Source organism: Lissotriton helveticus, chromosome 11 (assembly GCF_964261635.1).
Source record: "Lissotriton helveticus chromosome 11, aLisHel1.1, whole genome shotgun sequence".
NCBI classification, from domain to species: Eukaryota; Metazoa; Chordata; class Amphibia; order Caudata; family Salamandridae; genus Lissotriton; species Lissotriton helveticus.
Window position 1 is genome coordinate 180950447 of NC_136072.1, and position 21371 is coordinate 180971817.

Below are 21371 nucleotides of genomic sequence, written 5' to 3' on the forward strand. Positions count from 1 at the left end.
GCTCTCTGTCTTATGCATGGGCAATAAACCTTCCCCCATCTGCGCTGCTCTTCCCTGAGAATCACACTCTGTGCCCGCCCGACACCTCCCTTTCGCCCTATTCACTACCGCACCCTCTGACACTCCTCTTCCTCTGTGTCCGAATGTCCAGGCCGGTCCTAGGCTATCAGCTAGCCCTGCAGATGTAGTTTATGGCCCCAGCTGTAAAGAATCACCCCTCTTCAAAGGAGTTATAGTAGATCAAGGCCCACACCCGATGTGATCCGTCACAGCACACGCGTTCCTACTATCTGAAAACCATCCTGTATTGTGATTGGGGAGGGGACCGAGCCTGAAGCGGAAGATTCCAGGAATGACTCTTTGTACATCAAAGTTTTTACAATTATGTGTCACATTAAAAATATATAGCACTCCAACAAAGTAGTAGGAATATAAAACTTTAATAACATATAAATATATACAACAAAACAAAAACAGTAAAAACATTTAAACAACGAAGAGACCGTGGCAATTTCTTTTTAATTATCCAATAGATTTATTGAAATTGACAGCACCAATAATGAAATATTCTTGTCAGTAGCGGTCTGTTGTGCGAATAGTTCCAAGGCAGCAGAACGCGCTGAAATCTAGATGGCACGAAAGTGATGTCTAGTAAGTTGCCGCCCAGCAAAAAACGGCGTGGGGCGCCGCGGGGGTGAGTGAGTCCAGTAGGCACCACAGCTATTCTTACCGGCATTGCAGAATTACTGCTGGGGACAATGCCTGTGCTGTAGCAGAGTCACAGCAGAAACAAAAAGGATTCTGTTGAAGATGTTGTTGGTTTTCAATTTGAAAACAGTTCTGGTGTCAACTGCTATGCTAATGTAGTGGTTAATGTTTTGTTTTCTCTAGAAAATGTAAAAGAGGGGGAGGCAGTCCAAAGTTCCGTTAAAAGGGCAAAGGAAAGGATCGGTGGTTTGAACTATCAGTCAAAAAGGGAAGGGGGTGCAATAATTTTTCCTACCGGGTCACACTGTGCTTTCACCGGAAGTGAGGTCTGCAGGATTGTAGTAATTCAAAGTGAGGCTGGCGCCAGCATGGGAGCGCCGACGTCCCGCGGATACAGTTTCGTCACTCCACGGGCGATCATGGCAGTCATTCCCCATCGGGGGTCGGAGACTCCCGCGGCTCCTCTAGAATCTTCAAGGTCGTGGAGGACTACGGTGGTGGAGTCAACCAGTGACCGGGCCATTTCTTTATGTTGGGTCCGCTCTTGCCAGGTCGACCGCCATTTTGAGAGTTCGGCAGCTACCGGCGATCGCGGGGTCACATGAGCGGACGGGCTCCACCCTGCCGGGCGAGACGTTGCAGCATGGCCAAAGTGGAAGAACCGTTATCTAGGTCGTTCCGAAACTGTGCAGCACTGTAGTTGTTAGGATGCCACCGCCTGGAGCGCTGAGGGTGCAGCTGGGAAGCCTCCACCTGGGGAGGCGGGAGAGGCCTGTTCGCACCGTCTCTCCCTCCCAGTGCACCCCACGGCGTCTCGCTTGAGATTTGTTATGGCCGGACCAGGCGATGAGGACGAGGGGGGGGTCGGAGGCATGTGCAAGACATCCCCCTCCAGTGTTGTCGCAGCCATTATAAAAGAAAGAAGTGTCCCGTCCGTCTTCGGGCCGGGCTTCCGGTGGATGTCGGCCGGACGCCCCTGGCTCTGGCCCCATGAACGGGTTTCTTGGTTTATCGGCTGCAGCCGGATCCCGTCGGCCTCGGCCCCCCGACCGTTGGTGGTCGGACCGGAAGAGCATGTGGCGGGACTACCTGCAACTCTCAAGGGCCACCGCGGCCGGACTGGGAGAGAGAGGGGAGGGTCGAGGAGACATTCCCCCCCCCTGCAACTGTTCAGCGTTGTAAAGGCAATCCCCTGGCCGGGTCCCGCTGGTCTCGGCCTCTCCTCCGGCTACACCCTACGTTAGGATCTCCTGGCCGAGGCGTGGCAGCAGGACCTGCCTTATATGGGCTGCTCCCGGCTGGGCGTAGCCGGAACCCTGCCCCACCTTGGAAGTTTCCAGAGTGGGGGTGGATGTTCTACTGACTAACATTTTCCCTAATCTATCGATTTTTTTGGCGTGGCAGGCGGTGGGACAGCGAGGGGTGATTTGGTTTCTCTTACTGTTTTTCTGGTCTCTCACCACTGGCATATTTTAACGTTTTCTTGTTTCTAGGACATTAATAGGTTTTATCATTACGTTATGTTATCGTTTCTTTGTTCGTTGTTTAATAAAAGTTCATGTTCATCAGTGGCCTACTGATTTTCGTTTTCCTATTTTTTTCTTTCCAGGTTGTTTCATGGTAAAGTTTCTGTTAACAGGATACAGTGATCACTTCGTTATTATTGCATATGTCCTTTTCACTAGGGGTGCTCTCTGGTCGGGCCAGATGACGTATCTCTAGTAAATGGTCCGGGTGAAAAAGGTGCATCAATCAGTGGGGAGTAGATAGGCATGACAGATTACAACGGGGGAGAACGGTCCGCATTACGTACCCTTTCACTACTTGCAAAGATTTTCCTACGTTTATTTGCAAACAGGGAATACCTCCAAAAAGATCTAATTCCCAAACAGTCAATGTTCGGACAATCAATCAATCAATGAGGAATGAAATAGGTACGACGTGTTAAAGGCTAGCGTTACCTACCCTTCACTATCTGCAAAGGGAGATAGAATATTCCTATTCTTCCTCGTTTGCAGGTAGAGAAGATCGTTAAGAGAATTAACTTCGAACAATTCAATGCTCGATTGAAACAATCAACAAGGGGTACTGTGAACACAAATGAACGCCGCTTATATACATACGCATTGCTATTTTCAACAGGTTGTTCCTAATGTTTCTATTTTAGCGAGGTCAAAAGAGATCCCATTAGTGGCCTACTGATTTTGCTCGATTCCTTTTGTTTTTTTACACGATTTTTCGCTATCTGCAAAGACTAAACAGAGTATTGCGACTCTGTGCTTGTTTGTAAATAGAGAATGAACCAAAGAGAACAATCAATCAAATGGAGAGAGAAGCAGGCACGACGGATTACAAAGGGGGAAAGGGCTGCGTTAACTACCCTTCACTATCTGCAAAGAGAGAGTACTCCTAATAGAAATGAGGGGTGGGGGGCAGCAATCAAAGCAGATCAGTGTGCATAAACACGAAAAAAAAAATTCTTACCACGTACTTGACATTCGACAGCTTATGATATTTGCTATTAAAAAACCATTGAAATTCACTGAAAAAACCATAGGTTATAGACCATATATAGTTAGGAATTAGCATTTACAAAACCTTGAAAATTCACTGAAAAAACCATAGGTTATAGACCATATATAGTTAGGAATTAGCATTTAAAAAACCTTATTTTACTCACACAAAACCATTGAAATTCCATATATAGTTAGTTGCACTAACTATATATTGCGCACCCGCAATCCACTGCTGATGATGTCACATATTACATCATTCATGACATGGTCAGTGACATCACTGATGACATCACTGATGACATCTCAAATGACATCACTGATGACATCACTGATGACATCTCATTTGACATCAATGACCACATCACTGATGATATCATTCATGTGACAATACAATGCATCTCCTCACATTTTAATATAACCTCTGTTTCACCCAGTGTTAAAAACAGAGTATAATTTTTGAAACCATTGACACACCAATACTAGTTACTACATACGTACTCACTGATTCCTACGTCTACACACACATTCACTCATTCACCCATACAATCATTCATACATACAATCACTCATGTTTACAACACAATCATATGCACTCATACACCTATACAGACACTCACACTCTGCCACTCATCAATGGAGTTACTCACACACCTAGTCAGTCCTGTAAAGAATCAATCACACTTCCATTTTCTACTCTATACAGTTAAACATAGAGCACCTTACGTTTTCAACCATATACTAACACATACTTACTCTCTTATACAATCATTGATACAAGTACACATTGATCTGTACAGAGTCACACACCTCCCATCCAGCCACACACACACTCAGTCTCCCATGCAAATACTTGGGCAATCAATCAATAACCCATATAGTTACTCATATAGCTACTGATCAACACATGCAGCAGTTTACAGAACAACAGACATAATGATGCACAAATTAAGACAGTTTAGTCACTAACCCATGCACTCAGTGAGACACATTTAATCACTCACTCATACATTCAGTCATGCACCTACTAAATCCTTCGTCCAGACACTTATACATCCACTCATTCTTCAATATGTAAGACATATTTTAACTTTACAGAAACATAGTCACTGGATGTTGTCATCAGTGATGTCATCAGTGATGTCATTTGAGATGTCATCAGTGATGTCATCAGTGATGTCACTGACCATGTCATGAATGATGTAATATGTGACATCATCAGCAGTGGATTGCGGGTGCGCAATATATAGTTAGTGCAACTAACTATATATGGAATTTCAATGGTTTTGTGTGAGTAAAATAAGGTTTTTTAAATGCTAATTCCTAACTATATATGGTCTATAACCTATGGTTTTTTCAGTGAATATATATATATATATATCTTCGATCTTATCCGCAGCACTTGGCTAAGAGGAGGGAAGTTGAAACCACCCGAAAAGGACGCAGAACAAGACGAGGCGGCTGGCAGAGGAAGAGGAAGGAGCAGAGGTGCGGGACAACAGGTTCACAAGAGAAGAGGCAAAAAGTGGTAGACGCGGGTCTGACCATAATTAACCTCACTGACAATCCCCTAACAACAGCCGAAGAAGAAACCCTAAAATTGGGGCTGAGTTTTTGTCCCAACAAGAGACTAGAATATACACAAACTCGTATTGACCTGTTTAACATGACCAGAAAGATGAAACTACATAAATTCCACAAACTTAAACCCCACACGGAGGGTCTGAAGAAAACACGCAAGAAAACCACCATATATCCGACTGACATATTATCTATCAAAGATCTACAAACGACACGGGCGCTGGAAGATTTGCAAGCTGAACATCATGATGTAACTAATGATATTAATATCAGTTCAACAGCAATGGACATTGAACAACAATCTCCTATCACTAATTTCAAGGCACCCTCACAGTTCAACCCGCAAATGCCATATGACGCAATCGACACCTTTGCGGATGCGGTAACACGTGATCTTATATTACATAGACAGTCGAGTGCCAATAGAGCTTGTAAAAAGAACAACTTAACGCAAGAACAATTGAATATTCTTTCTACATTCAAACAAAATAAGGAAGTAGTGGTAAAACCCTCAGATAAGGGTGGGAATGTAGTTTTATTAACGCGCAATCAATATTGTAAGGAATCCCTAAGACAACTTGAGGTACCCGGTGACTATCAAAGAACATCCATGGAACAATATAAAGAAAGCATTCGTTCATATCACGCTTTGCTGACCAAATGGCGGAATAAGTCTATATTGGACACAGATGAGTTTTTGTTCCTACGAAATCCGGAACCTATACTGCCAACCTTCTATCAATTACCGAAGGTTCACAAAGACTCGAAGAACCCTCCGGGACGACCTATCGTCTCCTCTAAGGGGAGTCTAACAGAAAATCTATCCATCTATATAGACTCATTCCTCTCACCTTTGGTTGTTTCCTTACCATCCTTCGTGAAAGACACCAAAGACTTCATCCAACAAATTGACCAGATTGCATGGGACCCATCTTACCTACTAATTACCTTAGACATATCCAGCCTATATACATGTATTCAACATGATCATGGTATAGAGGCTGTTAAGTACTTTCTCGATAAGAGACCAGCCAAATATGCCCTGCATGGGCAATGTTTGATTGAATGCCTAAGGTTTTGTCTAACTAACAACATCTTTTTGTTTCAGAATGAATTGTTTAGACAACTGAATGGTACAGCGATGGGAACCTGCTTCGCCCCCAGCTACGCGAATCTCTTCGTCGGCTGGTGGGAGGAGCAGGTTGCCCTAGTAGGTGAAAACCTTAAATGGGCAAACCAGATTGTTGTCTGGCGTCGATATATCGACGACCTCTTCTTGGTGTGGAGGGGCTCCTCCACACAAGCTGAGGAATTTGTTGAAGCACTCAATACCAACACTCTAAACCTGAGATTTACATCAGAAATCAGTATAAATGAAGTGCACTATCTTGACTTAAGAGTTTACGTACATCAGGGTAAACTAGAGACTAGTCTCTATCGCAAGCCAACAGCAGGCAATAGTATTTTGCACTACGAGAGTGGCCATCCCTCGAGTTTGATCCGTAGCATCCCCTATGGGGAGCTACTGAGATTAAGACGGAATTGTTCTCTGGAGTCCGAATTCGCCAGAGCTGCACAGGATAGCATTGCTAGATTTCGAGCTAGGGGCTATGCACAATCTCTTGTTGACAGTACTTACAAGAGAGTATTAAAGATCCCAAGAAAAAATCTTTTTTCTCCAAAGCCCCCCTCTGTGGAAGATACGGATTCCAGATCAAAATTCCGCCTAATAACAACCTTCTCGGATGAGGTTCCTCAATTGAGACATATTCTTATGAGGAACTGGCACATCCTACAAACTGACCCCATCATAGGGAGTGATGTTCCAACTAAACCTCTCATAACCTTTAGAAGGTCTAAGTCAATTAAAGATACGGTAGTGCAAAGTCATCTATTGCCGTTACCAGCTAAATCCACAGGAACTCTCAAAGAAATGGAGGGATTTTTTCCATGTGGAAAATGTAAAGCCTGTGAAAATAGCAGAAGAACATTAACCTATAAGGTTCCAGGACTCAGTCAACCTAGACGTATTAACAAATTCATCACATGTACAACTCCTTTTGTGGTATACTGTCTAGTTTGCCCGTGCGGTCTCCAGTATATTGGGAGTACAATGAATAACGTGAAACTTCGGATACTGGAACACCAAAGGGCAATTATGAATAAAGATCCAAACTACCCTGTTGCACGCCATTTTGCCGAGAAACACGGAAGCAATAGGGAACTGCTCCGGTTTTTCGGGATTGACCATGTGCCTCAGAACCCCAGAGGTGGAGACAGAGTACTCCGTCTCCGCAGACTTGAATCTAGATTCATAATAGATCTGCAAACCAAACAGCCTCAGGGACTGAATATAGGAGAAGAAATGACAGTACACCTCGGAAGATAAAGCATGATAGCCACCGTAGCCTTTTATAACTAGGATGAAACTGTAATGAATTATAACATCTGCATTTTAAAAAGGCACACATTATTGGGTTGAAGCTTCTTTTTCCTTTTTCTTTTCCTTCTCCAATGCTTTTTCCTCCCACTTCTCCGTCCTTCCCTCCCTCCCATCCTCTGTTCTCCTATTACTTATGATAATTCTTTTCTCCCCTACCATTCTATTCTCAGAAAATATATAGAGAAATTTTCTTCTTTTTTGCGAACCAGTTCTTAAGACATTTAAGTTGTATCTAAAAAAGAATAGGATAATCTGGTCAACTTAATTGAATGACCTGAGATAACGTTGAACTTATTGTGGTTTTGCAATTCTGAGATCATTTCTTGTAAATTTTGTAAATATTATGCCTTGCTAACTTTGCTGGGTAATTTTCAATTGAGTATAAGTTGAATGCTATGGGAGCTATGCCGATCCACGGCTAGATTTTGTTTTGTCTTGTCTCTACGTTTTCCACACAGCGTGATGCTATTTAATAGAATTGTGACCTTTGGTCACGGGGTAGATATGCCAGACTTATGCCGATACACGGCAAAATCTTATGTTTTCTGGCAGTGGCATAAACAATATGGGCACATAAATAGAAAAACGAGTACTAGGAAATTATAGCTAAAGATTTTGTATATCTGAATACAATCATGATAGAATTATTGTATATTATTTGTATATATGTCGCTAGTAAATCTTGTTTTCTCCTATGTAAATATGGCTGCCACAATCACCCCACATCTGCGTTTGAATTAACATCCATATAATTTCGCTAAGTCCGCTTTTTGTTTCTGTAGCACATGGTACAAATAAGCGTCATAGACCTTAGGTCGGCGACACTGAAGAAGGACTAAAAGTTCGAAACGCGTCTGTCATCTGTGTTGTGTGCTGAATAAAGACACTTTGCCTAAACCTGGAGTGCTTGAACTCTCTTTCTGGAATGAGAGGGGGACCCTGGAGCTTTTATATATATATATATATATATATATATATATTGCTGCTCTTCACGCACCAGTATGCGCGGCACTCGCAGGCGGGTGCTGACACGCGAGGGTGCTCTCGCAAATCAATTGCCGCTCTCTACTCCAAAAGTGGTAAATCCTCCACAGGTATGAAGCACTCGCGGGGGCCGTTTGAATCGTTTATTGAAACAAACACAGCAACCTCAGCAAAACAGACGCGTTTCGGTCGTAACCTTCTTCTATGTTTACCAAAGCGTCACTCAACACCATCATTATAACCAGTGTGCATGGAAACAAACAAGGGACATTAAAGCTCTATAATAGAGTCCACAACATGAGCGCCATCTTGGCATGTCGTTGTACTAATAGCAGTCAATGTGGGTCAACAAATTAATAAAGTGCTCAAAATAAATATCGTAGAGCAACACTTGGATGCATAATCCAATAATAACTCATAAAGCCCTCGGATGGGCATGACCTCACAAATCTGTTCCCCTCGCACAATATGGCAAAAGTATTCAAAGAAGCGGTGCATAATATACAGTGATAATACATACTCAAAATTCAAAATTCATCGATCATAAAGGAAGAAAAGATGAATCAATGCAAGAAACAGACCAGGGAAATCTCAGAATACATATGATCCCAATATCGTTCTATATACAGAATTAAAGGCCCTGTAAGAAAACAAAGGCAGATAGGTCAACAACAGTAGTGTATCCATCAGGGATACCTCATTCCCCCAGATGGACTGCAAGTTCCTCATGCGAGGGCTTTATGAGTTATTATTAAGCATGGGCGGATCTAGCGGATCTCGCGTACGCGAATTTGCGGATTTACGGATTCGCAATCCGCAAAATCCGCGAACTCTCGCGGATTAGCGGATTTTTCCGTTTTTTTTGTTGGCAAGCGTTCGCGAGGATTTGTGGACCATTTCGCAATTGCGAACTTACTTTTCGGCTCGCAACGGCCGCGACTATGTTGTTTCTACGTCAAGTTTATCATCACAGGTTCACAGCACACTCTGTTTCACCACTGCCACCCTCTGGTACACCCATGCCACCCTCTGGTACATCCTGACTGCCACCCATTAGGTTTGTTTATCACTGTAGATTATGGGGGTGAAAAAAAGCAAGCACACCGCCCTGCTTCCACTGCCATGAATTAATTTGGGGTTGATTAATGTGTCACTTATTTTTAAACTTCCAGTCTGGCTGGCACCTGCTTCCCTCCTTATCTGTAATTTGCTTTCTGTTGCAGTGAAAGCAAGCACACCTGCCCTTCTTCAACTGCCATGAATTAATTAGGGGGGGATTAATGTGTCAGTAATTTTGAAACTTCCAGTCTGGCTGGCACCTGCTTCCTTCCTTATCTGTAATTTGCTTTCTGTTGCAGTGCAATTTTTTTTCACAGGACCTTGATGGTCTACTTGTAGCTATTCTATGAGCCTGCTGTTTGGGTCATAGCAGGGTCATGGAATAGTTGCAAATAGGCAACTGAACTCTGGAGGGGCCCCTCAGGAAGCACTAGAGTGAATGGTTACTAATGTTAAGTTTGAACTTTTGCACCTGCTGATTGCTTTCAGTTTAGCAAAAATCGTTTTTCTGCAATTTCGCGTCATTTGCGGGGCGCGAATCTGTGCGAGATCGATTTCGGAAGTCGCGAATGCGAGCGAATACACTTTTTTTTTGCGGCGTGTATGTTCGCGTGATTTTTTTTGTGTTCGCAAGGCGCTTGTAGCTATACGTTTGCGAAGTTACCCTAGCGGTCGTACACGGGCGCAGCCATCTTGTTTGCGTGACGTAATTCCGTTTCCGGCCGCTATGTGTAATCTCGCAAAGTGTGCTGCTCGCTAGTACAATTTCGCACGTGCTCGCGAGGAAAATCTCGCGCGAACTTACCCACGCGGTCGTGAATGGGCGCGGCCATCTTGTTTCTCATTCATTGCTATGGTTCTGGGCATGCTTTCTGTATCCTCTCTGAATCTCTGCCATCCTTTGCTTTTTTTTAAGTTTATTTGATCTATTTTACTTATTATCTATCCCTCTATTTTTCTAGCTCTATATTTTTGTGTTTTCTGCTACTTTTTGTTAATTTTAAACTACTTTTTTAAACTCTTTTATTTTCTTCTTCCCTCTTCTATTTCTTCTTTATTATTTAACTCATTTCTGCCCAGACCATGGTAAAGGGAGCCGGGAAGCACCCTGAGAAGGGGAAGGGTCCCGCACCCCGTGCCCGGCTCCCGTGCGGGCGTTTGAGGGGGGAGCAAGTGATGCCACGGGAGATCTTTAGCGTGGAGGAGGTGGCCGCACTCATCTTCCACGTCCAGCGCCGCCTCCCCAAGACGATCCTGGGAGGCGGCAAGATCGCAACCGGCTATGGCATCCGGGAGCGCCGGAAGCGGTGGGAGAAGGTGTGCCGGGCCATGTTTAAGCTCTCTGGGGTCCGGCGCACCTATAACCAGGCCACCCACCGCTGGACGGATGTCATGGACCGGGAACGGGACTTGCTGGACGCGCTCGGCGTAGAGGTCCCCGGGCTTGGTGAGTAGTAGTAGCCATTTCTAGCTATTTCATCACTAATCTGTTTTATCCGGCTCTGTTATTTGCAAAGCTTTGTTCTTTACCAAGAGCAATAATGCTGCCGATTACATTAGGTAAATGATATTTCAAAATCTTCTATGCATTTCAGGTGCACTGCTCTCCTTCTCAGTAGCCTTGCTTGCTACTATGCCTATTTGTTTTGTATTTTGTGTTCATTTCATTGGCCTGAGAAATTATGTATGAGTGTAGTGTAAAGAACTGCGTAATGAGACACTAAGGGTCATATTTTCAATTACCGGCGCATCCAAAGCAAAGTAGCAAGGATGCGGCAGTAATTGTGCGCCATGCCACCACCACCCATTGGCCCAAAACGTCACAGAAGCCTTACGCATCTGTGGTGTAAAGGCGGCGCATTGCTGGAGTTGCGTGCCAACGATGGCGCAGCTCCAGCAATGCTCTGGGGTGCCCTATCTCCCCAATGCTGCATCAAGCCGTACGTCGGCTTCAAGCAGGCGCAGGGTTTGAGTCACGCATCATTGTCCTAAAAGTGACTGATTGACATCTTGTAGATTTCCCTCAGCTACTTTTAGGATTCGTTCCTGCGCAGGAACGCCCTCCCTTGCGCCGGAACGCCCCCTGATGGTGCAGGGCTTTACAACGTGATGCATCTCCCATATGCGTTTTTTTTTAATATATACGTCGCACCATGGCGACTCTTTTGTTCTGCCGCTGCGTCACAAAAGTCACGCAACAATGGAGGAAAATGAGACGCAAGGGACTTCTAAATCAGCCCCAACAGACTGAAGTCCAGTCCTTCCTTTAGACACATGGCTATAAGAAGAAATAGTGGTGGTGGTCGGTGGATTGATAGTTTGAGTATTCACTGATCTGCAAGCAGGGTGGACTTTGTCTGTCACTTTGCGTGCTGCGGACTTCTGCCTGCCAGGCCTAGGCAAACCTTTTTAGTAGTCTGTTTATTGAGTTACATAGGAACTTTGAAAGTCAACGGTCCGCAAATCAGGCAATACGAATAACGTAGTATACCATATGAGATAGGTCAATATATCCCGTGGAATAGTTGTCTATCTATTTGCTATTTCTCCAAAATATTTTGTTATAGTTCTTTTGAAATGTTTGATTTGGTTGACAAATCTCATCCATGTTTTCTGGTCTTTCTTTCTTTCATGTTGTACATCAGCTCCCCCCAAGGGCAAGAGGACACAGGAGGAGGGTGCTGTTCAGGAGGATGCAGGCCAGGATCGGGCAGGCGAGGGCTCCTTTGCTGGCCCCAGTAAGTTTTAATTTTAATAAAGAGTACCTATTTTTTCCTAGCGTTCCTCATTCGATTTTTTCTAAATCGTCTTTGATCTTCTTGTAGACTGGATCTAAATTCTTATCCTGCCTCGACTATGACTCCCTGTGGTATTACTAGATTATTCCTATTAGTCTGTTTGTGTAGCTAACTAAGATTGCACATTTGGCAATTCCATTGGACTCCCATTCTAGTCAGCAATAGCTCTATGCACTGAGTGCAGTCCTCTGGGATTGTCCATAATGTCTTTTCAAGTCTTCTAAATGTTTATGCTTTGACAATTGCCAACAATAAAAAGGTGAATGACCACCAAGAAAGAATAAGATACTACTTTACTTTTGTTTTGGGTAGTGGGACAATCCATTCTACTACTGTTGCAGGGACAAATCTGCACAAACCGAACTATGAACACTAAATAGTGCATTGTTTATCAATTATAATAGGCGCAGGTAGACTTTCTTTCCACATACCTCAGTGATATCAGACTTTGAAGAACCCCCAATCTCCTTACTGACTAGATAGTGTGGCAGAGTCATTTAGCTCCCTAAGTCACCGATGATTGATCCCCAATGATCATTAGATTATCCTACGCAGGGCAAGAGTACGGAGTCACAGTCAAGAAGTGTCAGAGGCACTCAAGCTTGCAAAAAATCCAAAACCTTTAGTTCATCCACTCTAGTCTGGAGGACCAAAAACCACAGAGTCTATTTAAGTTTAAAAGCTTAATTAAAACTAAACACATTTATTAAAATCAACTTTGTCATAAAAGTAAACGTTTAACTGAAAATGGAAAAGTGCTTAGTGCTAACGATTAATTGGACACATTTCTTGTGGTCGAGCTGAGCTCTCACCTGGTTTGAACTTGAGCTTGACCCTGATCGTGTTCTTAGAAGTCAAGTTTCTGTTAGGAGAAAAAGTGTTGTGTGTTAAAAATAAAAAGCAAGCATTCATCAGTTGTGCCAAAAAGTGCAGCAAGACAACAGCCTTCCCTGGAAAAAGGGAAATTTTTACTGTAGAGTATACAGTTACAAATTATTACATTGTATTTCGTTTTTTTTAACTTTCTTTATTCCTCCTAGACCAAATATTATACAGTAGTGAGTGGTGTATTCTAACATTCTAAAAATTTACTTTGTAGGTGGAACATCTGGTGGCGGGGCCAGTGCGGAGGTGGTGGATGAGGAGGACAACTCTTCTGGGGAGGAGGCGGTGCGAGTGGCGGACGACACCAATGTGCCTGTGAGGGTTGACACGGTGGTGGCGGGCACAGGTAAGCTATATATTCGAAAAGCGAAAGAAGGGTGTAAGTAAGTGTGGAAGGACGAGAAATTTTATGATGGCTGGCAAAGAAGAATGATATGTGTTTGCTTGGCCCCCGAGGTGGCTGGGAAGGAAATAATATGGTATGGTGCATGGCTGGGTCAATGATGAAGCAAGGATGGGTGGAAGGACAACAGCCTGGGTGGGTGAAACATAAACTGTATGTGTGCATATACTTTGAATGGATGGATGCCTGGAGCATGGTATTATCTGACTCTTAGATAGCACATGTGTATCTAGAGAGAGTAGATGGTCACTGGATGAACTAAGTGTTACCTTGAAGAGCATGTAACACCACACCCGCACGTCCGTTCCAGTGTAGGGAAGGCAAGGAAAAGAAATTGTAAATTTGTCCAATACTACCATGAATAGTAGCAATAGTTTGTATTGCAACTGCAAGCACAGCATATATCCGGTTATTACGGTGGACACTCCGTACCTCTCTTAATAACTTTAGTTTAGTAGTAGTACGTCATTCATGTGTGGGTGTATCACTGTTCACTCAATAATAAGCAAAGCACCTAAAGTCATCCCATATGTCATCAAATACATCCCATGTGAAGTGATAGATAATCTAATTATTTAGCTTCTTCATTTTCCTTTTCTAGTACTTATTTGCACTGTAGGGTGAAAGGTAAATTAATTAAGCAGTAGCCCTTGTAACAGAGTATTCTCAGTGCCACCCGTAATAGAAAAGTAATAGCTTCACCACCTGCATGTACTGGACCGGTACAGTAACGCAAGTCTGTCTCACTCATCATGGTGTGCGTCTGTTTTTCTCGGGTGCAAGTTCACTGCGCTGGCATTCTGCCGGCTTGCATAAGATAACGTACCAATTTTCCGAAACAAGAGAGAAGAAGAAGAATAAGACTGGTGTACTGTCATAGTCGTCTGTAATGGAAGTCCATAGTGGTCGTAGAATTTGTTCATTAAACTACCACTAATGTTAGAGCAAGGATGCAGAAGTGGGAGGTTAGATAGATACTGTCCTCAATAGTTATGTACTGTGCTTTCAATTTGCTACTTGTACTGTGACACAACTTTCGGCTCAATCACTTTGTGTTATTAATGTTAAGGAGCATTGGTTACAGACTATGTCTTTCTTTCTTCATATAGTTGCTCCTTCCAAATCGACATCACGGAGGGAGCAGGCTCGAATGGCCCGGCAACGGAGGCTGGATGCCACTGTCGCGGAATATCGGCGGCTGGTGGCCCTGGAGGAGTCGGAGGACACGCAGTCGACCGGTGCAACCACAACATCCTCGACTGGGACAGCTGCATCCTCCTCCGTGATCCCACGGGCTGCCAGCCAGCGCAGTGCTCCAGCGGTACGGAGCCGGGCTAACAAAGCCAACCGCCACCGCCAAGCAGCAAAAAGACCAGCTGCCCCCCACAGGAGCTGCAAGGCACGCCAGCGCCGCCTAGGAGTGAGAATGTCCTACCTGGAGCAGGAGGTCCATAGGTACAAGAACTTGGTGGAGGGCCTCCGCTTCGAGCATGCCACCCTCCGCAAGGAGTATGATGCCCTGGCCGCAAAATTCACCAGCACCCTCCAGTAGTGGAGTGTCCCTTGCCCTTTTTTTAGAGACTTTTGGGGGGTGGGATTTGGGAGTTGGGTGCTTTTTGGGACTTTTCAAAGACAATCGTTGGGGTTAGGGAGGGTCTTGAGGGAGATTATTTTGTTAGGGCTACATAAATATACTTTTTTAAACTTTATCTGACCATACCTGTTTTTTACTGCTTTTCAGTCTGGTGGGTGGGGGTGTAACAGTAAGTTTGTTTTAATGAAGAGTCCTAGGACTTTAGTAGTACTACCGTCAATCTCTCGTCTAGTCCTAATACTCCATTATACTACCTCCCACCAAACGCTTATCTTACCTGTAATTTGTGTTAGAAATTAGGGCTAGGCCCAGGGCTGGCTCCACGTAAAATGGGGAATAAGGTTGGCGGATGAAATTTCCTCATTGCGGTGGTACTAGTGGTGTGACACAGTGGCAGTTGCATGCCTATGGAAAAAAAGAAAACGAAACCTGGTTTGTCCTTACTGTAGCATTACAACGGTTACGGTACGCTCGAGAATATAGCAGGTGACAGTACACTAGAACAGTGCCACAATGTAGCCTAATAAATGGTAAAGTATTGCAAGTATAACTAGTACTTGCGTTGAATTTATTTGACATTGGCTCCTACTACTACAAGAAATAGTACTAAAGCTGAGTAAGTCTAGAATATATCCTCGTATTCCTTCACCAGCCTGTTGCTATGACCTTATCCTCCCCAGCAAGTGTGTGGAATTATTGATGTCATTTAGTCAGACATCAAGCAAAACCACACAGCCCGGGGGAAGAGGGTTAGGGTTTGGAAAATGGATGGGAATGGGGGTTTCTTTTTGGGTAGGTTTTGTTGAGAGAAGAAAAAAAAAGCACAGCATGGACAAACAATAATTGAAGATAAAGAAATCTTTGGGTACAAACTAAAGCTAACCAAATGCAGTCACACTCATAGAAGAAAACAATGCATACTGTATCTGTATTCTGTATGTTGTTGGAGTTGTCCTGTTGAATTTGGTAAGTAAGTTGCATGCAGCAAACAATTCCTATTATTAGCGGCACTCCTCCATTCCAGCTGACGCTTCGTCCATCAATGTTGGTGACCACTGACAGAAGACACCCTGTCCACTGCCTGCCTGGCGGATGCTGACTGAAACCCGGCCTGTAATTATTGAACGGAAAACAGGAAGTGCTATTACAATACCACTGATAAATAAATATAAGGTATGTACGCTGTGTGGTGCAAAAAGTCACACTTTGATTTCCCTAATAGACAGTACAATATTTTTGAAATTGCGTACTCTGTCAGAGTCACCTTTTTAAGGATAAATAAGTATGGCCAAAATATTATAGCGGATCTTTCCCCTCAAGGTAGGAGTACTGTAAACTGTGTTTTAGAACAAAATTTGACCTTCCCAGCAATGCTCCCACCAAGACCCTTACTAAAGCCAGTCGCAAATGTAGAAGACCCCCAATCAGATCTCAAAAAACGAGGCCTAGCAGAAAAATGGTGACAAAACGTACTTTAAAAGTAAAAGTAGGCCCAAATACACCCTTACCCACCGTGGATTGTATTCAAACCACTTGCAAGCAAGCAAAAGTATCCATAGCCAGCATCGCTCCAAGAGTGCTCTAAAACCCCAGAACTGAGTTGCACTAGAACACCCCGAAACACATGCAATCCTGTTGCTAGGGCTAACCCTAACAAACCCTAAGTTACAAAAAGTGCCAAAAGGTTTTGCCTTATGGATTTTGTCCAAAACACTTCTATCCGTTATTAGACCTTCCCAGGAATGCCCCAAGACCCGCCAACCCACCCGCAAAAAAGCACCCGACAACACCCCCAAACAGCCAAAAAGCAAAATCTCATACTTACAATATCTCTCGGCCTTCGGTCCAAACGCGCTGTGCAGCTAGGTCATCATCATCATAACTCCTGTTTTCCACCACGGATTTCCTGAAAAGGAAATGCAATCAAGATTAGACTGTCGCAGCAGTGCTCCCAGACCCCAAACCTCACCCACAAACACCCGGAACCCCGCCAAAGAGCACCTCAAAGGCAAGCAAGTCAGCAAAAACGGCAAGAAATTTCAGCCTCATATTTGGTCCTAAACACTTTTATCCGTTATTAGAGCTTCACAGCAATGGGCCCAGAGCCGTCAACTCACCCGCAAAGAAGTAGAACACCCCCACAAGTGCTGAGTCTTTCTTCATTGGGCGTAATCCAGCCCTCTGCTTTGAGGGAAATAGGAGGAGGAGGATAGAGGAGCATGTTCTTCTGAACCTGAGGAATGTAGACTGCGGCACCTTCAAATCAATAAGCAAACAAGTGAAGACAGTTCTGCTGATGGGCTTGTTTTTGGGATTAGGTGATTAAAGTTTGAATTAAATTAACTGTGGAAAACAAAGAAAGACAGACACACAGGAATAAAAGTGAATAAGGACGAAAAAGAAAGTTATTGATTCATTGTCTCATTTTCAGGGCTCGGTGTCAGGGAATAAGAAGAAGATTTCGTCATCATACTCTGCGAATTCAGGCAGGATGAGGTCAGTGTCACCGAACAGAGAACAAATCCCCTCATCTACGTTGCCTTCTTCCTCGTCTTCATGCGGCGTGCTTTCTCGTACTTTGTAATCTTGTGGTATGAGGTGCTGATTCATCTTGATCATTGTCAGCCGCTCCACATTTTTGGGCGAGAGGCGGCTCCGTTTGGGAGTTACAATGCCACCAGCAGCACTGAAAACACGTTCAGAAGACACTCTTGCGAGTGGGCAAGACAAATAGTTTATAGCCAGGTTGGAGAGCTGTGGCCACAATTGTTTTTTCCCATGCCAATACTGCAATGGCTCATCATTAAGAAAGACCTCTGTTGAGTCATTCAGATAGTCCTGCACCATCGACTCAAGGTCCTCAACGGTTCCTCCACTTTGCTTACTTCTTGCTGTGCCTGTGACATTTTTTCGAGAACCATACCCAAGCAAAGTTAGCCAATCCTCTACAGCAGCCACTGTTACTGTTGTTTGTGGTGCAGATGATCCGGTTGCCGGTGTCTTTAACGGCTGAGAGGTCACTTGTGCCACAGCCACAGGTGCAGAAGTGGATTCTTTTGACTGGGGATGGCCTGCTGATGCTGATGCTGATGTACTGCCTTCTCCTTCAATATCCTGCCGTTCTTTTTCAAACCTCTTGGCTGACCAGGCTAGCCAATGTTTGTACTTTTTAACATCTTCATCAGCAAAAGGAAAGAATGCTTGGCCTGCCAGCGCCTTTTTGTAGCGTGGATCCAGAATAGTAGCACAAATGTAATGCTGTTCTGAGTTGATCTTTTTAAGACGTTCATCACCACGTAGCCGGTCTAATAATTTCTCCGACAAAATAAAAGGGTCTTTTTTTTTTCATCTTTTTCTAACTCAGAAGACACCGCCTTCAGTTGGTGCTCCAGCATGCACAACAATGGGATAGCTTGTCCCAAATTACAGTCCTCCCGGCTGACTGCACGCGTGAAGAACTCAAAAGGACGAAGCATGTCTGTCAGGCTTTTAACTATGTCCCATTGCGCCGCACCCATCCGCAGGTCCTTCTGAGCTGTACCCTCTGTTAAGAAATAGTGATCGAGTACCGTATACTGCTCATACAGACGCTCAAGCATGTAGAAGGTTGAGTTCCAACGTGTTGCCACCTCCTGGATGAGTGCTTTCACTGGCATTCGACGTTCAAGTAGCAGCCTCCTCAGATGCTTCCGGGCCTTAAAAGAATGGCTGAAATGGTTGCACATTTTGCGGCAGGTGGCCATTACCTCGAACGCTGTACTGTCTCTATCACTCAAGAATTTTTGAACTACCAGGTTGATACAGTGTGCCAAACACGGCACTCTGAAATATGCACCCATCGCCATGGCCTTAACTACATTGGCGCCATTATCCGTGGAAACATAACCAATCTGGCGTTTTTTTGGGGACAGCCAGTGAAAGACCTTTTTGTTAAACTCGTCCAAAATGTTTTCTGCTGTGTGACTTTTCTCCAAGCCAAACATGGCTAGTGTTGCATGTTTCCGAGCAGCTTTAAAAACTTGGTCCGGGTCAACACCTGCGTTTAGCTTTGCTTTAACACCTGAAAAAGAGACCCAGTGTGCAGTGATGCACATGTAATCAGCGCCTGCGCCACTGGTCCACATGTCTGTTGTCAGATGTATAGTGTGAACAGCACTCTTCTGCAAAGCTGCCCCAATCGCCTCCAGCACATCTTCATGTAGTGCTGGAACCGCAACTCTGGCAAAATAGAACCGGCTAGGAACCATTTAGGGCAGAGCGTTGCCACTAATTCTAGAAAACCTACCGCTTCTACAAAAGAAGAAGGGAGAAGGTCCACAGCTAGCATTTTAGCCAGCTTAGTGTTATACAGACGCGTCAGTGGGTGGTTGCGTTCATATGGCGCGTCTGAAGAAAACATGGTTCTAATGTTGCCCTGGACCAAGCATTTACGGGATGATAATGACTTCGTTGACGCAAATATGCTCGCTGGTGAACTTTTGCGCGTTGGTGTCTCACTCGCTCCAACACTCTTAGTGTGCCTCTCATGGGGTGTGCTGCTGACAGGGGTACAGGGTGTAAGTGAAGTGTTTGACACGTCTTCTTCCTCCTCGTCATCATCAGATGAAACATCAACGTTTTCTTGACTTCCAATTGGGGCTTCCTTGATCGCCTTTAGGTGCGCAAACCATTGGACAGTGTGCTGTCTCTTAAGATGACCTCTCTGGCCTCCGGTACCATAGTTGGTACCTGACTTACCACGACTAACTGCAACCTTACAAAGGGTACAAATGGCGAACTTTTCCCTTTTTGGGCAAACAGTAAAGAAGTCCCAAACTGGTGACTTGAAGTGTCTGTGGGGCCTGGAGGAGGCGGCGATACTGGTGGTGGTGGTCATGCTGCTAATACCAGATGAAGTGGAGGATCTGGATTGCCCAACTTTTGTACGTTGTGCACTTTCACCGCCACTAATTAAGGTCGAGGTGGATGGAGGTCCCTTCTTGCCAGAAAGAAATATGGAAGCGGTACAAGTTGGTGTACTACTTAACTCCAATGATTGTGGTGGTGTTTCCACTGCCTCCTCGTCGACAACATCATCACGCTCAGCAGCTTTTCGGGCTAGGGTCAAAATGTCTGTTTGCTGCATGCCCGCTGGGGCTGCAGTTACCTTTATGATGACTGGGTCGTCGTTGGCAGAGTCTTCATCAGCAGCAGTATCCGCCACTTCTTGCTGAGCCTCATCATCACACTCCATAACTCTGAGACTTTGGACGAGCTTCCTTTTACGCTTAACTACCTTTGTCAGATCATGGTGTGCCTCACTCTCAGACGGCAGTGGTGCTGGTTCCCAATTTTGATCCGTATCATCAGAAGGAGGTGTGCTTGAAGAAGATGTAGACACCACCCTTGATCTCTTCCTTGCTAGGGGTGTGGAAGACAATGAATGATCATCAGGAGGAGTGTCTTCCTCAAATGATACCTCGCCTTGATCGTCGATTTCCTGATGTGCCCCTACTTCGGGAGGAACAACTATTCTGGGCACTTGTGACCCTCCATGCACCTCTGCTTGCGCATCTCCTTGCGCTGCCTCTCCTTCCACATGTACTTGGGCTTGTACTTGCACATTTGATAGTTGTTGCGGCTGTGGTTGTTCAACACTCATCAGATGAGCTACAACAACCTGTGTTGATTGAGGGACATTGCTGCTGCTTTCTTGCGATGAGCCAACATCACTGGTCGATGGTGATTGAACAACTATACTGGCTGCCTCTGCAGCACTCAAGGGCTTGGACTTAAGTTGGCGTGGTGGTGGTGGTGGCACTGAGCCCAATGGAGCGGGGGTGCTGCTCCCAGCTTGGTCCCCAGCAGATCCCGCTGCAGGCATACTTTTTTTTTTACTCCCAAAAAAAGGGGCGGCCGGCACACCAGTCTCCTTGGTAACTTGCTTCTTCTGCTCCTTACTGGCACCTTCCTTGCTAGAGGAGCTACGGGTAACTTTTTTTGGGGCCATCTTCTTCAGAGCAGGTCAGAACGGCAGGCAGCAGTTGCACGAGTTGCAGAGTTGTCTGTGTCCAGACGTGACGTCGCGTGACGTTATGCTGCACACACACACCGCTGCAGGACTTCTTCCTGGCACTGGTGGTTCTCTTGAGTCTTGTGCACCTAAAAGCAATGGAAGACAGAGGAACATCAGTTCAGTTATACACCCCAAAAATCGACAAAACACATAAAAATCAGCACAATCCCATGCCATCCATGATGTTTACATTGAAGACACCCCACAGAAAGACTAGGGCCATGCAAGTATGCAACACTCACTACCCCTGGGCATAATGGATGAAAAGTAGGCAAAATAAGTGCAGGCCTCAGACACTGCCTCTCTTCAAAATGGCCCCTTACACCCCAAGCCAGTCCACATCAACAG